The sequence below is a fragment of the Aphelocoma coerulescens genome, chromosome 3 (assembly GCF_041296385.1).
Source record: "Aphelocoma coerulescens isolate FSJ_1873_10779 chromosome 3, UR_Acoe_1.0, whole genome shotgun sequence".
In the NCBI taxonomy this organism is placed as follows: Eukaryota; Metazoa; Chordata; class Aves; order Passeriformes; family Corvidae; genus Aphelocoma; species Aphelocoma coerulescens.
The window spans coordinates 76,401,430-76,423,480 of NC_091016.1; positions in this window are offsets into that span (position 1 = coordinate 76,401,430).

The window sequence follows — 22,051 nt, forward strand, 5'->3', positions numbered from 1 at the left end:
CCAGAAAATAATTATAAAATAGCAAGAGATTAATGTACAGCTTCAAATGAAGACCTGAAAATGTAGTACAACCATTTTCTGTGTAAGACATATTTCAACAAATTTGCTTTGGCCGTACTTGCAATGCTCATTTGCCTGCTTCACACAGATATTTAGGGAATGAAATTGCACCAGCTTGTTTGTAGAAAGCAAATTTTAAAGTTCAATTACTATTCAGAAAAAACAAATAGTACAGTCAAATATAATTATAAACTACTGGTCTTCTCTCTTAAAGCCCTTAATTATAAACCCACCCAATCTCCCATCTTTTATTTGTCACTGAGTCATCAAGTTGAATGTGCCGGGAAATGCCAGTCTGCATCACCCATCGAGCCAATTTTCCCTCTGTGTGCTTTCTTCCATGCTACAACTGATATACCAGAGCAACTGCCTCTAAGACTCTGCTCTGTCAGCACATTAATCATCTTCAGATGTCAAGTTAAAAATCTTCTTTCCCATAATGTCTATAAATAGGGTAAGTAACTGATAAGTTGTGACTATACTTATGGGAAGAAAAGTCCCATATTTTTTGCCTCATATTTCTCTTATTTCCTTAATGTTACAGCGGGGATACTGTAACACACCTATATCAAACCAGGAGTCCCATGGAAAAGAAATATATATGGATGGATTCTTGGTAGATGTTTCAGAGTTGTTTATTTCCCCAGCCGCCTGGCCGGAGCTCTGCTGAGGAACTGTTACAGTCACGGGACCCGAGGGTCCTTGCCCACACAGGGGAACACAAACCAACCAATGGGGAACGAGGCTGACCAGGGGCTCGGGAAACCCTGTGTCTCCCCTCAGGGCCCCTCTCCCAGGGCTCCATGGCAGGGGGGAGGAGACCCCAACATTTCACTCATTTATTTTTTAACAAAAGAGATGTAAAACTTAGTATTGAAAACAACAAGGACAGTTTCAAAACAAAACAAGCCACCCTCCTGAGTCTTTAAATGTCCAAACAGATTCTGTGGAACATCTTAGGGCTGACAGAAGGGAGACAGAACTCTCTGAGCATGCTTTGTGGGGAAACTGAGGCAGGAGAGGGTTTAATTTCTTCCTTCCCCCTTTTCATCCCCCCCTCGGCATTGGAGAGGAATTGTAGGGAAAGGGAATTGTATAGGGAAGCCGTGGGGTGAAAAACGGATTAGGAATAAACTGGGGCTGGGGTAAACTTAGGAAAGGGTTCATATTGGGTATAGGGTGAAAGGGGAAAGTAGGTTGTGGGTAGGGAAATTGCTGCGATGGATGTTGTTTATAATTTTGTGCATAACGGCTGCCTTTGGCTGGAATACCTCCAGGCCCAGTAACATTCGCTGCTTGTAAACCCTTCTTTCCTTGCACTATATCAAATTGTACAACTTCCCCATCTCCTACACTTTGCAGGTAATTTTTAGGGTTATTCCTTTTAATGGCAGCTCTATGGATGAATAAATCTTCCCCTGTATCATCTCGTGTTATAAATCCATAGTTGTTTTTGACATTGTACCATTTCACAGTTCCTGTGACTTTCGTGGCTACAACTTCTCCTATCACGTGCTTGCGTGTTTGTTGTGGCTGCTGGTCCCACGTGGCCGCCGCCTCACCGACTCCAACATCTCGACTGGGCCCCCACATTGCGGCTTCTCCGTGCCCTCCGAGGGGCGCTGCTCCGGTGCGTCTCTGGGCTCTGCGCGGCCCCGCGCTGCCATCGCCGCCGGCCCCGCGCCCTGTGAATTGTTCCACTCTGCCAACTCCACGCTGCTTTGAGAGCGGCCCCGTTTCGGCTCGGCGCTGCGCTGCGCAGCTTCTCGTGTCGCTGTGGAAACCGCCGCTTCTCACTCTACAGAGCTCTCTGAGCCGTATGCACAGAGCGGGCTTCCACACCGATGCCCGGTTCCTGGCTGCTCGTGGCCCATGGCACCCGTGGTGCCTGCGGCATCGCTCCCTCACTCGCGGTTGAGCAGCCAGGAACCCCGAGGCAGGGATGGGGTCTGTGATAAGGCGTGCGCTCCCGAGGGGGCCGGGTGCATCCAGCGCAGGCACCTCCACTGGCACGGCGGCAGTCACGCGCTCCTGGGGTGGTGGCCGTGTGGCCTCAGCAACGGGACTATGGCCATCCTTTGCTTTAGGGGTAATGGGACTGTATAAATGCACCTGAATAGCTTCACTGACCACGAGGGATCCATGCAAGGGTTCAATCACTAATGCATGTTTTGTTTGATCCTTCATCTCCAACAAGATTTCGTGCCAAAAACTCTCGTGATAAGCTCCAGGAATTCCAGGAGGATTAATATCAAAAAGTAAATCTTGAGAAATATAGAAGAAATTTTTGAAAATCCAGTTAAAAAAATGTTCTAGATCTCCCGGTTCCAATACTTTCTTGTTTTGTTGTTCAAGGATTCCTTTAACTTCTAGATACATTTCTTTCTGTGGCTCAGAGAGCCACATTTCCCACGATTCTTCCATAGTCCAGAGAGAATATCCAAACCAAGATGAGAAGAGAGAGATCTAGAGTGGTTTTTACTCAGGAATTTCCAGTCCTTAGGGATCAGTGTCTTGCCGGCAATTCGCCACCATTTGTTACAGCGGGGATACTGTAACATGCCTATATCAAACCAGGAGTCCCATGGAAAAGAAATATATATGGATGGATTCTTGGTAGATGTTTCAGAGTTGTTTATTTCCCCAGCCGCCTGGCCGGAGCTCTGCTGAGGAACTGTTACAGTCACCGGGACCCGAGGGTCCTTGCCCACACAGGGGAACACAAACCAACCAATGGGGACCGAGGCTGACCAGGGGCAGGGAAACCCTGTGTCTCCCCTCCAGGGCCCCTCTCCCAGGGCTCCATGGCGGGGGGAGGAAACCCCGGCACCTTAACTCTTAGCTTAGGCTCATAGAATCATAGAACCATCAAGGTTGGAAGAGACCTTTAAGATCATCAAGTCCAACTGTCAACGCAGCACTGTAACCCCTAAACAACTAAACCACGTCACCCACCCCTCCTGGCCAAATCCCCTAGTTTTTATACTGAGATTGACATTCTCTGGTGTGGAATATCCCTTTGGCCAGTTCAGGTCACCTGTCCTGGCTATGCTTCCACTCAGCTTCTTGGGCATCAGGAAGGAAGCTGAAAAAAGAAACTGAGAAGTCGTTGACTTGGGTAAGCACTACTGAGCATCAACTAAAGCATTAGTGTTTTATCTCATTATTCTCAGCCTAAATCCAAAACACAGCACTGTACCAGCTACTAGGAAGAAAATCAACTCCATCCCAAGTGAAACTAGGACAATCCTGAAAGAATGAATAAATGACTTTGCAGAAAATAAGGCAAATGGATTTTCTGTGCTAATACACACTGTAGCTAGAAGGGTATCTTTGATTTTAACTATGATTTGAAATCTCTCAGAACCCCCTATCAAACTCTCTTGGGGAAAGTGCAATCAGTGAAAGAGTTACATTTCTGTTGGCTGTGGTTTTGGTTTTTTTTGGTTGGTTGGGGATTTTTTTCTTGTTTTTTTGGTTTTGTGTTTGTTTTCTTTTCACTTGGTTTCTGGATTTTGGGGTTTTTTGTGTAGTAGACCTTGTACTTTATAAAGTTATTTACATAATGTGGGATAGTCAGTGACATTTGGAAATGTAGTTCAAATCAGAGAAGTCCAGGTTGTTGATTTCTGGAGCATAAAGAACATAAAGCCCAAGTTAGAGTTCAAAGCAGAGCAGATTTTTTTCTTCTCTAATTTTAACAGCAGAAACAAAAATTTCAATTACTTTAGAACTATCCTGTGGCTTTGAAAGTCACTACAAAGATGAAGTTCTGTTAAACAGAAGGTAGGGAGGGAATTTAATTTGAATTTGGGAGAAAAATCAGATTACTAATCATCTTGAAAAAAATATGAAAGAGTTGAACACATGGAGAGAAAACACAGAATAAAGCTAGTCTACAGTAAAGATTTTTTTCATGTTACTACTTACAGGACATAATTTTTTTCAGTATTCGTATCAGGATTTTTACTTTTTGCATTCAAATTCTTCTATATTTGAAATGTGCATGGCATAATGTTCAAAAGAACACTTAACAAATACCCATTTAAAATCTGTTACAGCAGCTTTTCATAAAATAATTTTGCACCATAGAACCACATGTAATCTTAATGGGAGAGGGTGGAAATCTACACCCTACATGTGTTTGAATGCTACAAAGAAAATAATAGGGTATTCTGCATTTGTTTTTTCTATTGTGAATACTAGGATAGTGGAAGTATGCTGCATAGAGTAAACTGTCCTAACCTGTAACTTCTTAACAAAGTCTGTGGGAGATACTACATCACTGATTTGAATTAAAATCAGTATTTAACTACATTTACTTTTTCTGGGGTTTATCCCAGTTTGTTAAGATGGCATATTTTCTGTAATTATTCTGAATATGTGCTTATGAACATTTGTCCTTCTTGTCTACCCGTCTCCTGAATCCAAGAGATAAATCCTTTGGCTAAGATCAATCACATTTAAAACAAAGTACACACTTCAAAGACTGTGCAAAAAAAAAAAAATAGAGATGTAAATGTAAACAAAGTCAGGATTTTTCATGTTGATAGAATGTTTCACAAAGGTGACTTGTACTTGAGAACGCTGTTAAACATGCTAGCTCTCACCAGAATGATCAAGAAAAATGTGTGAGTTCACAGTATGATCTCTGGCAAAACATTTAGTACATTTAATAAGAGCATTCTTCATTACAGGAATACTATTTATTTGCTCTAAAGATCTTGACCTGTTATCCTCCAAGCCGTGGGGAAAAGAGTTGGATTTGATGCTTAACTACTGTTAAGAGTTCTTCATATAATGGAAATTTTGGATGAAGTTCACAGGAAATGCTGTATTATTCATACTAATAATGATTATTACCAATAAGGAATTGTCAGCACAAGTTAAGGAATGGCAAAACCTGTCAAGCTTTCAGCTTGAAATCTCTGTTTGGTTCTTTGTTTAGTGTATAAAACGGTCATTTTACTGGTTGGGTCCAAATGGAAAAGACCATAAGGTTAAGAAAACTGGAAAACTGAATTGCATGTCATAATTTCAATTTTAAAAAAGAAGCTTTTAATTTTCTCTCATGTTTTTTTCCTTTGACTGTTTCCAGTTTATAAAAACTGGTGTGTTTCTATTTCACGGCAAGTTAACCTCTCTTGTGTTTTCTCTGATTTTTATTCAACATGCCATCATGCTGCGAGGTGTCTGACACTTCTTCACATATGTACAGATAAGCTGTAGGCAGCAGAATATCAACTTAAGGTAATTGAAATCAGAAAGTCTTATATCTTCATTTTTTTGGTTCAAATTAGTCAATGAAGTGTGCAATGTGCAGGGTGTAAATAACAGCAGAATTAGAAGCCCTTAGTCTCTAATTACATTAGGTGAAGTTGTATATGAATAAAACATAAGAGAATGTTGGCATAATTTGTTGTAGACATTAATTGCTCTCTCAACTGGATGTTCAATGCTGCAATTTTTGAGGGGTTAATTAATTAAAGCAAGCTAGATCATACTGCTCAGGCACTACTGAATTTAGATTACTCAATGCACAATTTGATCTTATCCAGTGATGCTACTGCAAGTCCTCTGCTGGAACTGGGAAATAATTTTCAGTCAAAGTAATGAATTTCTCACAACTTGCAAAGTATAAAGCATTTACAAACTGTATGTAATAGTCAAGGTTAAACACAAACTTTTGCCAGTGGTTCTGGGAAGAGTCAGTTAGAGCTGTAAGATTTCAAAATACTTGATATTTTTCAGCACCTAGTTCCTTTCAAGAACTACCATCAGCATGCAGTGCTGCAAAGACTTGAAATGGTCCTGTTTAATTTGGTTGCATTTGGATTTTTTTGTTGTTGTTTTCTGGGTTTTGGTTTTGTTGGTTTGGCTTGGTTTTCTTGGTTGGTGTGGTTTGTTTGTTTTTGTTTTTTTTAATTTTATGACAGTAAATTCCTAGTCCTGCCACTGAATTTAAACTTCAGTGTAGTCTGTTTTTTTGCCGCTTTGGGGATGTCCAGCAAGAGCACATATTTCTATGTTGCAGTTTGCAGAGCATCCTTATACTTTCCTTTGCTGTCCAGCTTCCCATTTTCTATCACTGAGACTGCCTCCTAACAACACATCCCACCATGATTTAGGAATGTTTTGGTAGGACTTCACTTCCAAAGGCTAAGGAGATGGAATTGTAGATGGAAAATTGAAATATGAATTAAAACCCACAGAAAAGATGTGAAATATTAGATTGAAATATTTTAAATCTGACTTAGCAAAGTTAGATTCCTCAAGCTATATTTAAGCATATACACAGAAATGTCTTGATTTTTTTTTTTTTTTTTTCAGAAATATAAGCAGCTATAAATCCTTTCAAAAATTAAGCTACACAAATTTGGAAAGCATTTTTTTTTCCTATAAGTAAGCTCCCTAATATGTATTTAGACCATACAGACAATACTAAAGGCAATGATTTCCCTTTTGATTAGCATTTCTTTCCAGATGTGCTTTTTTTATGTCATCAGTCTATATAATAACACTGCTTCAAGAAGAGGTATTAATTTCAGCCATAGAAAAATGTGTAAAGAAGCAAAAGTGTGATCTATTTTAATGCATTTTTTATGTTTCTGAATACATAAATAAAAATATTAATCTGTATCAAGATTTTCAAACAGATTTTTAATTCAAACAAAATACACCCAAAATTCAGTAACTTTTTTCAGTAAAAGTGCTGTTCAAAGATTTTGAAGAAGAATTGGCATAATTATGCCTAGTTAAAAATTCTGAAAACATCTTCAAGTGTGGAGTAAAGTAGCACTTTTAAGACCTAAAGTCTGAGGGAAACACACTTTTAGAGGAGTTGCCTAGAGCTTTATGTTGTCTCTATCTAGAATACAGGATAAATTTCCCTCTCAAAATATAATATATTTAAGAAGATTTAGTATTTAAGATGGCAGAAATGGTCCTATATATAATTTTAAAAATTAAGCAATATTTTGATGGTTTAATTTTTTTTTTTTTTCATATTCACAGTCTGGACGCATAAAAAGAAGAGAAGACATCTGTCTTTAATAGGCAGCAAAGCAGCTAAACATTTCCTAATTCTATTTGGAAGTCTCAAAGTCAGATGCATGTTTAGTCATTGAAGTGACATTGATGAACTTAAACTACTGCAGCTAAATGAAACCCTTTGGAGTTAGAGTTTTCCATAACATAAAAAATCCACTCTTCAGCACATATCCTTCACTTTACCTAGTTGAGCAGTACTGAATCAAAATTAATTGTCTTTGAAATGCATACGCTTTACACCTTGAAGGCTAATCATTATCACTAAAAGAAATGTCCACAATATAATGAATAAATTCAAGATAGAATGAAAGAGTCCTTCTTTTTCATATTCTCTGATTGTAATTTGGTATGCTAACATTAATCTGTGAAGAGACAGAAATCTCAGCCAAATAATGGAGAATTAGCTTTGACTCAATTACAAATTTACTATGTCACCTTGATAAAATTGGAGAAACATAATATACCTATTCTGCGGAAAAAAACACAACAGAAGAAAAGTTACTGACAAAATGTGCGTTTTCTTTCAATCTTCTCTTCTAAAACCAAAAAAGTGTATGATAAAAGACATCTTAAAGACATCTTTGAAATCCTGTAGATATCTTCTCTCTAGTCTAATAAGCTAGCTTATGTCCCTGCTCTTCTGCAGCAGTGGGGATGGATTTGCCTGAGTTAGTGTGCCAACCACCCAGCTCCCACATAATAGAGAGGCACCACTGCCCACATGCAGAAAGGTGAAATGGAACTCAGAACTGAGGCAAGCCTCTATTTCAGTCCCCATGTTTTACTGGAAGAGATTGCCATTAAATATAATAGACAGGCTCCCTTTTAACTTACATTTCTTGTATGAGCAACATGGGACTCCTACTATTAAACATCAATCTGCAGGTCTTGTGAGGCTCACTGGAAGTGCATATTTTTAATCTTTGACAGTTGTTTAAACACACTAATATTTGTTATTGTCTGTTTCCAAATTTTATCTGGATACCACAAGAGAGGCAGAATTGGTGAACAGTTTGCAAAGTCATGATCCAAAACCTCCTGACTCTGGTAGAAATCTGACAGCAAAAAAAAAAAAAAATCTGCACTGGAGCAGAAACAACAGCAGTGAAGCTCTGCTTCAGCGTGCCCTGGGACTGCCAAGACCTTGCTCCAGGAAAAGTCCTGCAACTTGGACAGCCAAAGGCATATGACCACCTGCCCTTATGAATGACAGTGATAGCCTGCTGCCAGCTTCAACGATGACATAGCTGTCCAGGAAACAAACTTTGAGTAATCCATTACATGTTTGATGTTCTCTGGTTTATGGCACATGACTCACCAACTTCAGGGCTGGCATCATGGTGGGAATACTGCAGTTCCATGCATATGAGGGAAGGTTGCATGTACAGTGAGTCAGGTGTGAGTGCACAACTCACATGGCAGGGCTTAGGTTGATAGGAAAAAAAGTACTAGAAAATAATACTAGTATTATATCTGCTGTTTCTTACTAATGGAAGGTTTCTGGTGAGTGAGCACAATAGGGAATGACTGCAGCTCTGGTGCTTGAAGCGTCGGTCTGGGGAATGCTGACATGCACATTCCCACACACAAGAACCCACCACTGAAGGAATCACTGACAATCTGCACATCATTGTTAAAGGATCTAGGGTACAACTGTATGGTTAGCTCTAGTCTCAGCACACATGTTGGGACAGCATATGGAAGAAGTCTCAAGGTGACATGCACTGAAGAGCCAGAGACAGCATTGTTATTCATTGCTGAAGTATGATAGTGTCCACAAAATAATAATATTCTGTATCTTCAGCCTGTGAAGTATCACAGGAAAATCCTGTTGTGAGTTCCACAGAGAAATAAAGACCAAGGTATATGGAAACTCAGGAGGAGACAGATTACAGGAAGATAATACTACACAAGTAACTAATGGGTTTTCTATTATGATAATGCAGCAACTTCAGCAGAAGAATAATTAGAGATAGATAAGCACAAGGAAGCCTATGGAGCAAATAAATTGAAGTTTTAAACAAATATTTCACTATGTGCATCAGATTTTCATTCAGAAACCAACAGGAAAAGAAATAAGTAGTTTCCTGAAACGTAGCATTTTAGGGCTCAGTGTATAATCATACTGTTTCACAAAATCTGTAAATAAAGCCAGATTTTTTAAAATAGGAATTTTCCCCACTATGTTCCTTTAGGAAATTATTTCTTTTAAACCAATTATTTTGTGAATATATTACCTTTTAAAAAGTCCATAGATGAGATATTAACACTTAGTTTCCTGTCTTTTACTGAGTTTTGGTTGGTTTATTTGTTTCAATTGTGTACTTATTGTTCCAAGTATTACTTGTATGCTTACTTTATTGAAATTTTAAAAAATCCTTGCTTTAGCTGCAGTTTCTCCAAGGCTCAGATATTAAACTGAAAAAATAATTAAACAAATTTATATCCCTTTTATACAGCCAGTGTATATGTATGGCAGGCCAGCAGCAACTTGGTGATATCAGCCCCAAAGAGGATATCCCTTTGAGCTCTTGAAGTAGAAGACTGTTTTCCAAAGGGGTCAGATTCTGCTTTGTTGCTTATACTGAATAGGACTTTATTCAGTGACTCATTCTAGTTAATTATGCTCACAGAATGATATTAATCAGCGTGACTAACTGGATCATAACATGGCCTAAATTTGGCAGTCTTTACAGTGAAACTCAAAGATAACTAAATAGTTCTTATAAACGCCTGATTATCTTTACCAGTTTTATGTCATGACAACTTCAAATTGTGTTACTGTGGGAAATTATTTTGGTTAGCAGCTTAAAGCAGTAGCAATTACTATGTGTGTTTGTGTGCTATGCTATCTGTTATACAAAAAGATTTTGGAGTGTCTTATGATAACTTAGATTTTGAAATTTTTATTTTCTGAAACAATTATTTAAACTAAAACTGCTAGTAGTCATGGCTTCCTTTTTCATTCCATGCTATTCTTCAGCTTTAGGGGAGTGGGATTTTTGGAGGTGCTAGAGATTATACTAGATCGCCCAGAATCCTTCCTTCCTTTCCAGACATGGCTTCAATTAAAAAATGAATTGTCCATTCAAGTGTGTCCATTCAAGTGTGTGTGTACACAAGAAGCAGAAACACACTTGAAAGGTGTATTAAAGGAAAGGAAATTTGCAGGAGCAGGGTATGTGCCAAAAGGTAAGCTGTGGGGGAAGAAAACAAGCCTGGATGAATGGTGAGATTTCACTGGAACTCAGGGAGAAAAAATATCTTTGGAAGAAGGGGGAGGCATCTCAGGAAGAGTACAAGAATGTCATTACATCATGTGAAGAGAAAATTAGAAAGGTGAAAGCTCAGCTAGAACTCAATATGGCAAACTCTGATAATGCTACTAGAAATTGTTTTTATAAATACATTAATAACAAAAGAAGGAATAAAGAAAATCTTCACCGTTTATTGGATGTGAAGGGGAACATTGTCAGCAAGGGTGAGGAAAAGGCTGAGGTACTTAATGCCACTTTTGCCTCAGTCTTTAACAGAAAGACCAGTTATCCTCAGGGCAGCTAGACACTGAGCTGGTAGACAGGGATGGGGAGCATCCAGGACGAAGTAGTCAGTGATAATTCTGGACCACTTATGAGAGGTGTCTCAGGGAGTCTGGAGAAAAGAAGGCTGGTGACCTTATTGCTCTTTACAACCACCTGAAAGGAGTTTATAGAGACATGGGGATTGGTCTCATCTCCTGTATATAACTAGGGACAGGACAAGAGGGAATGACCTTGAGCTGCGCTAGGAGAGGTTTGGGTTGGACATCAGGAAAAATTTCTTTACTGAAAGTGTTGTCAAGCAACAACCTGGCTGCCCAGGGAAATGGTGGAGTCAGCATCCCAGGAAGTGTTCGGGAAATGACGGGATGTAGTACTTAGTGCTATGGTTTAGTTGACATGGTGGTATTTAATTAAAGGCTGGGCTCAGTGATCTTGGAAGACTTTTTCGATCTTAATTATTCTGTGTTTCTATGATTCTATTCTATATTTATGTATATCAAATGTACAGCATACCCAGTTAATCTATCAGTGCACCTAAATCATGGCCTTTTGGATTACTGCTCTCAGGGAGTGAGGCTGTAGTCAGGCACAGTGTGCCATTGCAACTCAGGCAATTTAAGACGCTAAGATTCCATTTCCACCTACAAGGGTTTAACATTGACTCCCTTTCAGAGGTTACCTTCCCCTCAGCTATTCTGGAGTAACTGTCCATGTAATTATGCCATAAATCCAGTCCCATCAAAATAATACAGCTTAGGAGGCCCTATTAATATAAGTGTGTAAGGTATTGTGATTACTTGGACAGAACTAGGCTAGGTGCTACTTGTGCAGGTTTTTTTGCCTATCTGAGGCCTGAGAAATCTTGTACATGTGACAAGCAATTGTTTGCTCCAGCTTAAATATAACCAGCAGAATTTTTGATGATGAGTTTTCTTTCCCTTTTCTTTTTTTTTTTTTTTAATTTCACATTCAAAGCTGCAAATGCAGCACTTAATTCAGAAGGCTCTTAAGGTTTAACTAGCATCAACAAAGTGATTTGAAAATTTCAAATGAAGTTATAAAAAGTTACAGGAATAAAATTCATGTCATATGTGGTCTGTGAGTCTGACCAGCAAGAGCCTGCTCGTGTAGAAGCACAATAACCAACCCTAGGGCTTCAGGACATTTATATATAGTTTGTGAGAACAACATCAACGTGTCACAGCACTGCACAGCCCTGATGGGACATGGCAAGTCTGAAATTAAAAACATTTTAGCCATCATTACTGTTACAAAGCAATCCATAAGCTCAGAAACCTTGCCATTATATGACTTTTAGCCTGACTCCTCAGGAAAGTTGGACTCATACAATCATACCTGTGATCAATATCTGTACTTATATAGATCTTTCTTTCCTCCCTTAACTTTGAGATATGGCCAATATCAGTCAGGAGTAAAGATCTCTGAGGAAATTAAATATTTCATGAAAAGAGCTAGCCAGGCAAAGGAAAGAAATGTTATGCTTCTATGACTAAGACTCTTCCCAGTTCACCAAGCCTGAGAAATTATCATGGCCTCACCAAACTACAAATTATCACGGCCTCACCAAACAGAACTAATCAGAGGAACAACTAATTCTCAAGAGATGAACTCAGGACAAGATGAGAACCAGAAGTACACATGTTATTTGGCACCAGGTATCTCACACTTCAGCAGTGAGTTGCAAATCTTCCAGCTGCACAAAAATTTTCAGTAGGATATGCAAGAACACTTACCCCACTTCATTGTTTCTTCTTTTCATTTTGATACCAGAAGCACATTGGGTGTGAGATCCAAAAGGGCCTTCATAGTGGCACTACAGCTTAAGACTTTCTATATCCTATTTTTGATGTATTGTCCAACCATGGAGTACCTTGCTCTTCTGCTCTGCTCTACAAATGTGTGGTATGTCACTCTTCTGCTCTGCTTCACAAATTCACTGAAGTTTTTGATGAAGAAGAGGCACTGGGGACCTTATCTCCACTTCTGAGGAAAGTGACTGATGTAGACATATTAGTATGCCTGTAGAAGCTTTCTCTTCAGGCCTCTTTGTTTCACCAGGCTCGAGTGACTTCTGAAAGCTAACAGAGTAGATGATTCAGAGGTGAAGCAACCTGCAATTGATCTGCAAGAGTTGAAGCACCCAGTGGCGTTGCCAGAAGTCAAGCCAAGGCATGGGGAGACCTGACTGGAGACCTGGAGTTCTTCCTCCAGAAAATTGTCCTATGATTCCTTTCTTTTCCTTTGTATAAATGAAATCTGAAAAGACACAAGTACAGATGTTTTTAGGTGAGACTGCATCTCTAAGTATTAGTTTTTAGGAGACAGGAGAGGGAAATAAATAGTCTTTCTTTAAATCTTTTGCCTAATCTCACTACTTTGCAGAATTTGTTAATGCAATAATAATAATATTTATTTGCTTCTCTAGCAACCAATTTCATTCCCCATTTCATCAAACCATTATTTTTGTTTCAGAGACAATTGTAATGGCTTTCTGAACAGTTGAGACATATGTTGTTAAGTAGATGTCCAAATTAATCTGTAATTTTTTTAACCTCTCTTTTCCTTTCAAACATAAAGTGGAGTCATTTTTACACACCTTGATAGCACAAAGTATTAACACAGGGTATTTTTATTAAGAAGTTGTGGAAAACTGTGTGGGATTTCTTTGGCAAAAATGCTTAGTCCAAATGTGGATGCCCTGATTGAAAGAGTAGTAACTCTGTGAAAAATTGCAGGAACACTGACAAATGAAACTTGTTACAATGCCCAAGAGTTGGCACTTGTTAACAGTGAAAGAACATGATGTCTATCACTGCATTCCACAGCAAGGTTTACAAATGAATAGATTAATCACTGCTTATTTTAAAGGATTATTAAGGGTTTAATGAAATTGTCAGAACAGTGGGATACTCAGACTAGGGGAGACAATGATATTTTACACCCTGTATTAAAGGAACTATTATAAATGGTATTTAAAGGTAATTTTAGCTATAGACAATAATTGGCACAGTTGTATTGGCTTTTTTAATTGATCATCTCCCACAGCTTCTTGCTTTGGATGAATTCATGTCAGGGCTATACCTAGGTAGCATGATGCCTCATGCTTCAGCATGCTGACTTCTCCACATTAAACACACAAAATTCTGCTCAGTCAGGAACAAACAGTAAAAACACTAACTTGGTGTAAAATGATGTTTTATCTGTTGCACTTTATATCTTCCTCTGTACACCTTGTGGAACAGTCTGAAAGGATCACTGTGGGAAGGGCAATACGTTTTAAAATGACAAGACTACCTAAATTTAAGTCAGTTGTTTGCCTGAAATTGTCAAGTAAATTTAAATTTTCTTTTTTTCCCATTAAGATTCTTGTTTTGTCCAATACATATGCATAGGGAAATGTAAATAGCAACATGCATAAGTGTATTTAGGAACTAACTGTAGAGGAGTTCCCTGTTGAGCTGAATTTATCAACTGTTTGGAGAAAAGAGTTAAAACAGTAAGAATAGAGATGAGGATGGTAGATTCATTCAAGTGACCTTGCAGCTGGGAGTGAAAAGGACTGGAAAATAACAGTGTGGGAAACCCCCTATATTATGCCTATTGCTGTTTATCCTCTGTCTGTTTTGAGAAGTAGAATTTCTGGGTAGAGGTAGTGCAGGTGTTTTTAGAGAATTGGAGTACACTCTCGTGTACATGCTTGAGCTCCCTGTCTTGGGACAGAGAACATCAAAGCTCAGAGATCATAAAAAAACACAGGGAGATCACAGCATGGTGGAAAACTACAAAATGTGCTACTTAGTATTCATACACAAATTGCCTTAGCACTTTCCCAAATGGCATATTATTATTTAGAACATGCTGCAGTCAGACATAACAACTGTAGGGAAGAGACAGAGTCACTGACAGGTACATGAAGAAAAATATTTTTGGCAGACTTTATCAAGTCTGTGTTACAGCCTCACAGCAGCAGATGAGATCACAATGTGCTAATGTCTGCACAACCGATGATTTCCCATCTCACTTCCCTCCTCCCAGCACCTGACCTACTTTACATCACTTTACCCTGATGGGCTGTATAAAGCACTTGAAAGCCTTCAAACCATGGATATCTCGTAATGCTCCAGATACAAATCCTCAGTTATTACTGTCCATCAGTTATGTGCTAGAAACATCCCAGTGGCTGTTCACAGGCATAAATTATCAATCTGTGTCAGGCAACAGTTTTAGTACCAGAAGCACAGTACTGCTAAGGGAGTTACAGCTGTCCTGTACTATTAGTTGCAGATAAGAGTTTCAGCAAACACTTTAAGAAACTCTCTCTTCCTCTCTGGTTAGTATTCTCTGGGCTACTACTGCCCTCTAATAGAACATAAGAGATATTTCTATTGTACAGAGAAAGGCTACAGAATTCCTCACATAAACTATCAGTATAAAAGACTTCTAGAAAAGAAATGTAGAAATACACCACAGTGTTTTTAAACAACTAGTTTTAAAATACCAAGGAGTTAATCTGGCCAAAAGAATAGGTACATAACCTTTATCTCTTATTAGTATAGAATAAGTGCCTCAAAATAGAAAATGTTATCAATAGAGAAAAAAAAGAAGATTGAGAAAAACTTTGGAAAATTATGTGTGCCTTCTAGGAAGCTGAGTGTGGCAGATGATATAAATGCATAATTATAAACAACTATCTTCACAAAAATGTTGTGAAATGGTTAAAATATCGCACACAAGATACATTCAGAAAAAAAACCAAATTAAAAACCCATCAAGTGAATAGTTATTAGCTGCATTATGTTCCCTCCACTGCTTTACCCACAGGCGTTGTACCATTATTGCAGTTATTGTATATCACAAATTACAGACCGTCTCCAATATTTGCTACCATAGAATTACAGCCTCAGGGAGTGCCAAGTTTTCTGCCATCAGCATTCAGGACGGTACCTTTGTGAAGATAACGAGAGAAATCAAAGCAGGCAATCAACAATGTGGAAAAACTGCAGAGAATTACAGCATATAATATCCTACTTCCAAGCTATTATAAAATCCAAGCCTATACTTACAAGCTGTGGAGCCCCAGGCTCCTAGGAGCGCAGAGCCTGCAGCACGGCAGCGCACCTGAGGGTGCAGGCACAGGTGCGCGTGGTGGGTGTGCCTGGGCTCACTTGGCGTTCCAAAGCTGCAGGGCCAAGGAGGACAGACATCAATCTGGGGCTGGGAATCCTTGCTTCAGATACCAACCCATTCACACTCCCTTTTTCTTTGTTGGGGTGGGTGAAATGTGGTCAACAGCTTTTGAGAGCGTTTAAGAGGCTGAAGTGAGACAGGGGGCTTAGTCTTTTCAGGGCTCTTGGAAACTCAGGATGGCAATTGACCCTGACTGAGTAAGACTGGCTTTTCAGTGCTGTTCTTATGGAAAATACTTCTGCATTTCTTTGCATGTACTGAATTTTGTAGAAGAGGGTGAAGACTTCCTAAAAATGTGCAGCTTCAGGCCAACATCTGTGTCAAAGATAAAGTCCACGGTCCTACATATGAATTTCTAAACACACAAATGAGTCCCAGTAGGAGAGAAGGGAAGAGAAGCTTTGGGTATTAAACAGAACACTATTTTGGCTCACCAGTAAAAAACTTGGGGAAGGCTGGAGCAAAAGGGCTATTTTCCTAATGCCTTTATGCATCAAAATTTATTGCTTCATCCAGCAGAGGTCATTTGAGAGTGTATCTAGTGAAGAAGATTACTACTTTGATGTAGAGTGTGTTTTCCTATGAAGCAAAAGACCAAAAGTCCAGGAAGCAGGAGAGAGTGAGGAGTAAGGTACTATGCAGAGATAGATACATAGTACTAGAAACTAGTTCCAGAATTAGAATTAGCCTTTCGTTTTTTCCTTTACTACTTTGTGTGTGGCAGATTTCATTAGAAAAGTATACAGCATATTTCTATACTTCAAGTCAATAAACAACTCTATTTTCTTGGTGTGTTCAGACTAAAAATTGTTGTGAGATACAGAGTGCATTTTTGCTTCCCCCTGCAGTGATGAGAATAATTTATTTCTAATTTTTTCTGCTACTGTCGCAGGCTACACTATTAAGAAAGCTGTTCTGGATAGTGGAATGAAAACAAGAAAAATTCCCTCTCTGAAGGTAATGGTTGCTATTAAACCTAAAACCCCAGAGCAATGTAAAGGTCTAGAATGATAATGTAATATGATCACTTTGTCTGTCCAAATGACTTAGGACTGACTTTCATGCTTTCAAACCAGCCCTGATTTTTTTTTTCAATATCTGCCACATTACTATGCTTTGAACAAGTGTATACCTTACTGTCCAAGCCTCTGACTTCTAATTTATGTCTCACTATCTGGAATTCAAGTGCCTTAAGTTAGGTACAGGTGTCTATTCATGAGTGACTAAGTGTTACACAGATTTATCTTGACATTCCACTCCTGCCTTTATTCTGAAAGCTCACTTAATGTTTAAATACATCTGTAAAATCACAATGCAAGATTTTATATACTACTTATGGAGACAACTTGGCTTCTGAAGTACGGCATGTTGGATATATGGAAGTACTGATCACCTAGCTATTGATTAAAACTCTCTAAAAGGAACATAGTTATTTGAATTGCTGACACTTAAGGTTCACACTTGACAAGGAGGATTTTAACATTAACAGGCAACTGCATCTGTATGAAATTTCTGAGGTACAACAGTGTTTTTGTTAATTTGTCAGGCTTCATAAGGAATGATTCCTTTGCTGGAGTTTTGCTTCTTTCCTAATATTTCACAAAAAAAAAAAAAAAAAAAAACAACAACAAACCAATCAGCCCCTATCTGATGCATGTGAAAAGCTAAACCAGCCATTTTATTTCCTAGATTACAACTAATTTGGACTCAGTAGGCTCAGATCCTTATTTCATATGATATTCAATTAACGTTCATTAACAAAACACCAGGAACAGAATATGTGGTTTGGTTTCTGAAACCAATGGCAGTTTTTCCATAAATTCCTAAGCATCACAATTTTTACTGCTACTCTAGTGAATGTTGAGTGCCTCCCTGAACATCATGACACAGTTTCACAGCACAGCATGGAATGTTGGGCAGAATCCACCTGTTTGGCCCACTTGTTCCTGCAAGACTGAATGACTTGACAGGAGGAAAGACTGAACTGTGTTTGATTGCAAATTAATATGCTTACCTCCAGGATATGATGCCCTGATTGAGATTACCTGGAATGATGACAGTTCCAGCTCATTTCTTTAGTGGAACTTCTTTTCAGATTTCAGTCTGTGATTAGCAACTTCTGTGCTGTGTTCCAAGTCCTCCTTTCTGAAGGTAATTTTGGTGAATTTTGGTGAATTTTGGCATCTCTTTGTTGTAAATAAAATTTGGTCAAACATTTTCTCACTGGGAAGCAAAAGCTGAAGTAACAATGTGCCAAAATTACATTACATCACATCTAAGGGGTAAGGCACTCAAGTACAGTCATAATCAAGGTGGAAAACCCTTCTCAAGCAGAGGAACAGAAGGTTTTCTGAGATTCTTGATTTAAGTTCAGGTTTATGGAGTTGCATAACCTTATGGAGAGTAAAAATCCAGACATCATCAGCTATTTACTCTTATACTACATTTCCTATGGGGTTGTAGTTCTGGCTTCGAGGGAGAAGTAAACACTGCATTTTCAGTGTTTGCATAGGAATCCTTCGAACTTTTTTTCTGCAATCCTAGCAGTCGGAGTTGCAGGATATCATACTTTATCAGTGGAGTTATGCAAGAGGAAGCCATCATGACTTTCTACTCTGGAATTGGTAACAAGACTAAGAATCAAGGAAGCAGGTCTTCTACCTCTGGTGCCCATGCACTGAATAATAATGGTTGCAATTCAAAACTAACTACTTATTTTATAGTACTTTTAACAGCTTAATGTTGAAAAACATATTGGTCCAAAAGAGCTTCTTCTCTTTTACTTAAAAGAAAGAAAAAAAACCAAAACCCTTAATCTCTGTCTTTTTTTTAATGTCTTTTTGTTTGGCTTTTATCCCAAACTTTCACTACTGGAAACTTGGCAGGTAGCAAAACAGGGCTACTGTAAATGCAAAGTTAATTTCTTAAGTGTATGTAAAAAAATTGTGGCATCATGTCTGAAATGGGCTGGTATGTAAATAGAAACTATTTTTGACATTCTGTTGGACCTGGACAACAATTTAGCAATAAACAAACACAGTAGCCAAATTTACTTAAGTCATCCATTTTATCAACCATCTTTTAAAGAAAAAAAGAAACAGATAAACCAAAACCTTTAATAAGAGCAATAGCTTATTAGAACCAGAAAACATTTATTGTTACAAATAGGGTAGCTAAAAGAAAATTACGTACTGACTTCTATAGCACTGCAGCACTCAGGTACAATAAAATTGATGAGCCCATATAATACAATTTATGGAACTAAGGTGAATTCAATTTATTTGAATATGCTCAGTTATGTTTTTGTTTATTCCCATAGCAGATGTTTAATTTACAAACCAGGCAATTACTACAGCTCTTCCAAACAAATAAGAACAGATTAGTCAAACGTTCACATCAGTTTTTATGTTTATCATTAGTTTTATGATGCATCATGAATATTCAGTGTTAAGAAAAAACTCTCATTATGATACCTAGAATACCTTAAAATTATGTTTTTCATCTCCAAATGGTGTCTCACTCTGTTTGAAAACACTGCTAATGTCTGTTACTATGAGCAGAGCTTAAATGTTAATAGGGATTGCTCAAATATCTTCCTGATGCTTTCAAATAGATTAGTTTTGCATTCACAATACTTTAGTATGGATGGGACCAACTTTGGTATATATTTTTACAGAAATAAAGGAATTTTGTTTTGTATTTCAGAGAGGATTCTGGAGACTGAAGTGTTTTGTTTTTTTTAACAAGACAAAGCAAACCTACCAAAAACCCTCAAACACCTCTCACAAGCCAAATATCTACCTAGATATTTGCCTTGAAGTTTCACGTAAAATCAGTGTTATCCAACTGCCCTTTGGCTTACATCATGTTTCCTGGAATATATCCCATGGTAGAAGGAAATCATTCAATCAGCAGAGATGCTATGTTGCATTCTGCATGCATATTATAAACACAAACTGGCTATTACTTAGCTGTTTGTGTTGTTTGGTATTTGTTTCATTTTGCTTCATTTTGGCTAAACTGACTGGGATGTCATAAATAAAAACAGAGTGTCTGTCTATCATGGAAGGTGTGTGTAACATACACGTGTATGAGACGGGTCTGCGAAAAAAGGTATCCCCTTTCTCATTTTCTTTAAATGAATTGCAGTCTGCTGAGTTTTATGTTAGAAGAACAGAAAATAAGCCTCAGTTTCTTATCCAAATTCTTATAATACATAAGTCACTTCAGTGTGCCAAAATTTTCACTCTTTTCATTGAATGACAAGCTAAGAGAAGGTTTTAGGGTTAGATAAATTTATTCAGATAAATTATTGTTGAATAGTTTCAGTAAGAACATACTTTGTAGTGCAAGATGGATGAAGTGCTGTAAAAGATTTAATTGGAAAACAACTATCCTATTGTTAAAGGTAATCGTATTGCAAAAAATATGTCTTTACCCACTTGACAACAAGACTCTGTTGACAGCAACACTCTGGACAAAATCAGAATAAATCAGAATAACACCTGCCTGCTGTTCCTTAGTTAGAGTATAAATTCAATTAGAAACTTGAGCTGTCAAACTAGTTTCAGACAAACTTGTGTAACATTGTTATTTAGCTTTCCGATCTGTAATATTATGGATTCTTTGAATGTTAAAATTATAATTTTTGTTATTTTCTTATCTCCCAGGTTCTAAGAAGAAATTCTAACACCCTTGACACTTCAAAAATATAAACAAAATGGTGCTTTCTGCATCAGAAGCACTGGGACAGGCTGCCCATGGGAGTGGTTCATACCTCCCTGGAGGTATTTAAAAGACATGTAGATGTGGGACTTCAGGACACGGTTTTGTGGTGGTCTTGGCAGTGTTGGGTTCATGGTTGGACTTGAAGATATAAAAGGTCTTTTCCAACCTAAATTATTGTAAAAGTTTATGATTTACCCAATGCACCTTGAGCATAACTTCACCACACAGCATTTGTAGATTGTTCTGGAGCAAATATAGTTGGTTGAAATTATTTTCTTGTTTGAATTAAAACCGGAGGATTTCCAGGACAACAAACTCCTGCCAATTCACACTGAAACCTTCCTCCATCCTCTTCCAAAATTTCCAACAAATATTGATTCTCAGTTTCACAGAGAATTTCATAGCAAGGAAGGTATCTTAATAATATATCACAATGTTGAGCTGCAGATCTGGAACATTAGACCACGTTATGAAAATAGCCATAACATCAAAAAGGAGGAACTGTGTTGATAAACTAGTGCATGTAACTATTGGATTTCCTCTGGAACAAAGCAAACCACTCTAATGAGAAACAGTTTGTTGGCAATGTGATTTCAGTAAGTAGTATAGTACATTTACATCAGAGAGCATGCTTTTTGTGAGTAAGTGCGTATTATACTACATGGGAAAAAAGTACACAGGCATACTGGCAGATGTGAACATGTACAGAAGAACATAAGAACACAGAAAAAAATCACAACACAAATAATGCCAAGTCACTGTCTGAGGCTGAACTGGGAAGAATAAGCATTGATCAGCAACTTTGTTCCACAACTCTCTGCTAATTATTCTAATAGTACAACCTCTCCCCTAGTTTCAACCTGTTTCCATGGTATCTGAGCCTCTGAACACTGTAAAAATGATCAATTACTTAGGATGTCCTAATGAAAAAAATGCAGAGGTTGCAAAGGTAAGCACTGCAGTCAAGAAATTAACAGCCAAGTTTGCTTGCACAATTTTAACTCTTGCCCTTTATGAATATATATTATAGCCCTTTACCTGCAGATTGCTTCTTAGAGTATTTCACATGTTCCTCCAGGTTGTATATTTTAGTCTTCTGATAATGGGCTATCCATTGAACAAGCTATTTTTGTTTAGGCATTTAGGCAACATAACTTTGACAGGAATGCATTATTTTAGCATTTCAGCAGTTGTTTCTGGAACAAATACCATTAGCAATGTAACTGTTAGCACTTTTCTTTCAACGTAGCTAGTTTTGATGTTTTTTTCTGTGATTTGTTTTTTGGTTTTTTTTTTTTTTTCTGTGAGTTTTCTTCCTCTTAGGACTTTATATATTTCCATTAAAGCACTGGACTGGGTTATATTCACAAATCTTTTTTCTTTAACTATTTCTTCACAGATTTAGCTGTGTGATTCTGTCAATGTTATGGTCAGAGGTAATGCCACCTCTTTTTTTCCTACAT